Source organism: Limulus polyphemus, unplaced genomic scaffold, assembly GCF_000517525.1.
Source record: "Limulus polyphemus unplaced genomic scaffold, Limulus_polyphemus-2.1.2 Scaffold8279, whole genome shotgun sequence".
NCBI classification, from domain to species: Eukaryota; Metazoa; Arthropoda; class Merostomata; order Xiphosura; family Limulidae; genus Limulus; species Limulus polyphemus.
In genome coordinates this window covers 29,597-34,170 of record NW_013673889.1, presented here as the reverse complement: position 1 = coordinate 34,170, position 4,574 = coordinate 29,597, and the positions used below count along the sequence as shown (strand labels likewise).

At 32.6% G+C, this 4,574-nt stretch overlaps 1 pseudogene; it reads right to left on the bottom strand.

The window, feature by feature from the left end:
* Positions 1-6: 6 nt before the first annotated feature.
* LOC106475240 overlaps positions 7-4,574 on the bottom strand; it is a 33,646-nt pseudogene continuing 29,078 nt past the window's right edge.

Genomic DNA, 4,574 nt, shown 5'->3' with positions numbered 1-4,574 from the left:
ATTTCATTTTTTCTGAAAAGGTGGTGTCTATTTACTTGTGACCACGCTGTGTATTATTCATATCGTCTGTTTAGAAATACTTAACTTAGATTACAGCTTCATATATTATACAGTAAAGTATGGCATAAAATAGATGAAAATATAAGATCAGTATTTGAGTGTTAAAGGTTCAATTCGAGAGATTATAAATATAAAACTCAGTATGTGTCATAGATGGCACAACAAACTTGGCTTCTAAAGTGAAGAATAAAGATTGTGTCATAATTAATTCATAGTTAATAACTAACCAATTAAGCGTTAAGCACAAGCCTAGTGAAATGATGAAACAATTAAGAAGTCCTTTTGATAATCATAGGTCACTGTCATTTATGTAAGCTATAAATTTTGTTAATGAAATAAATATGAAGATCCTCAGTTATAATAATTGTGAGTAAGGAAATAATGTGTTTCTGGTTATAAAGTTTAAACATCTCAACCAATAATATTCCTTTCTAACATCACAGCTGCTTTCCACTGATATTTATTATATACACTTTGAACTACACTGAAAACACTGCATTATCGAAATATATTGAAACGATAAGAACGATTTCATCAGAAACCATCACATTTCTTCTTCATAACGAATTATAAAAAACTTTCTTATTGTAAAAAGTATTCATGCCCTTACCATGTCTAAACTTATATGGTAAACATGTGAACAAAAATACACATTGTTACATATAAATGATCTCTTGGTAAAACGGCAAATTTCAAGAATTTTTGACTAAATGGCAAACTACGTTTATTTCTGTTTATTTTGACAGATTGGTAAAATGTTATGAAATCTATTCTTATATTCTTTTATAATTGTGGACAATCATTTATCTATTAAATTTACAAACAAACTGGAATGTGATGAAGTTGATTGACTAGTATATGGTTTCCATGCAATAAGAAAACTTTCTGTTAAAGAGCTAGAAAAAAGTCGTACACAACCGTGTTATGTGTTTGAATAACCCTTCTGGTCAAGTGGTCAAATTCATAATAATGTCAACTTCCAATAAATATATATATATAAAGCTGAAGAGAAGATGGTAATTGTAAATAATCCATACATAAAAGATTTAAAAACTATACAACTTTAGTTCATTTTACTAATGGGGTTTCTTCATCATTAGTCCCTTTGTCGTCGTTGACATCACTTTTGTTGTCACCATTGATTGGAAAACATTCAAGTTGGAGGCTCTCGTTGCTTTTTCTTATTCCATATCCAAAATAAATAGCAAACCCTAAAGAGATCCAACCATAACTTCAATTAAAACAAGCACAGATATCTGTAAACCTTGTAGAGATCCAACATTAACTGCAATTAAAACAAGCACAGATATCTGTAAACCTTGTAGAGATCCAACATTAACAAACAGTGAAAACAAGCACAGATATCTGTAAACCTTGTAGAGATCCAACATTAACAAACAGCTAAAACAAGCACAGATATCTGTAAACCTTGTAGAGATCCAACATTAACAAACAGTTAAAACAAGCACAGATATCTGTAAACCTTGTAGAGATCCAACATTAACAAACAGTTAAAACAAGCACATATATCTGTAAGCCTTGTAGAGATCCAACATTAACAAACAGTTAAAACAAGCACATATATCTGTAAACCTTGTAGAGATCCAACATTAACAAACAGTTAAAACAAGAAAACACATCTTTCTTAGTTTGTACAAACTTTCACTCAGTTTTTCTTGATAATATAATTTTCTGTGATTTCCTCTATCCTTTCTAATTTACCAGAAGTTCTGCATTTTTGTAGTTAGATATAGCAACAGTTCTTTAAATTCATAAGATCGGTAGTAATTTCAAGCTTTCCAGTGTTTAATATTTAGCAGGTGTTACTTTTTCTCTAAGCTAACATTACTCCTACCAAACTTACAGCAAAACCACTATTATCAAACCTAGTTTACACTGACCAACAGAAATAGTAACTTAATGTGGTTTCTTTTAAACTTGGCAGCAGTATGATTCTGCAATGATATTAGTACTTTCTAACAAGTAGTGTCATTTATCTTTGGTAGCTATAGCATTTCATTATAATCAAACAGCACCACTCTCACTCCACTAGCTACAATTCTTTTTAATTAGCAATAAGGTTTGTTTCAAATCACAGAGTATCATTTCTTACCCAAACAAGAGCAATAAGAGAGATTGTATACCTTCGCTCCACTCCTCCTTTTCGAGATTGCATGTGTTTATATTGGATAACATCAAATTGTACCTTTGAAAACTCAGAAAATTTTTCTCAGATCCAGAATGATCTGTGATCCAGACCATTTTTTGTAGTGTGATGAGAAGTCTCAACCTTAATGTGCTCATCAAATTTGGTACAAATCCAATCACACTTTACAGAGTTATTAACCCCAAACTGCAAAAATGCCCTATTTCCCCATTATAAAAAATTCTTCAAAGTGATCCAGAATCCATATCTGGATTTGGATCTGGACCAAATTTGGTCCTATACTGATTTCCCATGTTGTGTAAAATTGTCATATGCATCGGTCGATAAATTTCCAAGATATACATCCAGAAACACAGACAGGGGGCGAGATTAACAACAATAATACTGTCTTTCTTGAAGTTGGCATTTTCAATGATACACGACCAGAAACACAGACAGACACACATACATACCCAATTGCAATACCCTCACCCCCTCCCTCTGTGAGCAAGATTAACAACAATAATACTGTCTTTCTTAAAGTTGGTGGCAATACTGCTATTATCTAATCAAACAATATTTCTGTTTTTTACAAGGATAGTAATAGTACAATTTCTTTTTAAATCACCACTGTAAACCCCAGCAGATGAACAAAACAATAACTCCAAAACTGTAGAATTATTCCAACTCTTTGTACCTAATGATCCTTTTTCAGATAACATTAAAACTGACAGAAGTGAGCCAAGCCATGCTCTTTCTCCACATTCTTCAGTAAAATAGACAGTACAAGCCCTAAGGTTTTAAGACTGAACTTAGGTCAAAAGTCAACATTTATACCTTATGTGTTGAGTGTTATACTATTTTAAGTATTGCACTCTTTGCTAGAATCTGGTTTTGAAGTCATGGACAGAAAGCAGAGGAAAAATACAAATGCAAAAAACCCACATCAATTGTAATAGAATGGAAATGATTGATCACGCACTAACACGGGACAGGAGTCAACAAAATGTGCATTCTTTGAATTTATTTATTTACATATATTGTGTTAATCTCTTTCCAAAAATTATAAAAACCACATGTAAAAATTACCACAAAATTGCTTTTAATGTTGTCCATAACTCACTCATAAAATGTTACAAGTGATGAACATGAACATCTTTAGGTATGGAAAGTGGCCTTGAGCCAATATTCTTTGGGTTACTTGATTCTACAAAAGCTACATTTTTGACCCTATGTGTTTACTGAACCTCTATAACCCAAGAAATACAGTTAGAATACGGAAGTCATACTGAATCTTGGGAAAATACATCTTACTTGAACCATTTCTTTACCTAATGACACACAGTCAAGAAGAAACTCTTATGTGTACGATACTGTCTGCTTCAGACCACTGTGCTAAGTCCAAAGTTGTATCATGTGCTATGTGCTTCAATCTATTTCTACATCAGCCTCTTTCATGTTAAATCTTCAGTTTCCACACTCTGCTGTTATTTTACAAGACTGACCATGCAATGGGACAGCAGAATCAGATTCTTCGTTTTGCAAAACAGCCAATAGCAGTTGCAAAGCACATGGATAGTTCATACATAATCCTCAAATAGGGCATCTGGGTTTTCAAATATGCAGTTTGTAAAGGACATGGATAGTTCATACATAATCCTCAAATAGGGCATCTGGGTTTTCAAATATGCAGTTTGTAAAGGACATGGATAGTTCATACATAATCCTCAAATAGGGCATCTGGGTTTTCAAATATGCAGTTTGTAAAGGACATGGATAGTTCATACATAATCCTCAAAAAGAGCATCTGGGTTTTCAAATATGCAGTTTGTAAAGGACATGGATAGTTCATACATAATCCTCAAATAGAGCATCTGGGTTTTCAAATATGCAGTTTGTAAAGGACATGGATAGTTCATACATAATCCTCAAATAGGGCATCTGGGTTTTCAAATATGCAGTTTGTAAAGGACATCAAATACATCCTCTATCCACAACAGCCACATCATGTGTTCATATCCAGATGTGAATGTTTTCAAAATTATTTTGGAATATGTGATGAACAACTGTTGTATCATAAGAGTAAACAGGGAGTAATTCTTAATTCACCTGAGAGTAAGAAATGAACCTATGACCAACACAATGTACTTGTCAGTGACTACAACCATCATTGGATTGACAATTAAATTTGTGTGTATTGTAACTTAACCCTTGAAATGTTTACTTGACACTTTCACTTAACCCTTGAAATGTTTACTTGACACTTTCACTTAACCCTTGAAATGTTTACTTGACACTTTCACTTAACCCTTGAAATGTTTACTTGACACTTTCACTTAACTCTTGAAATGTTTACTTGACACTTTCA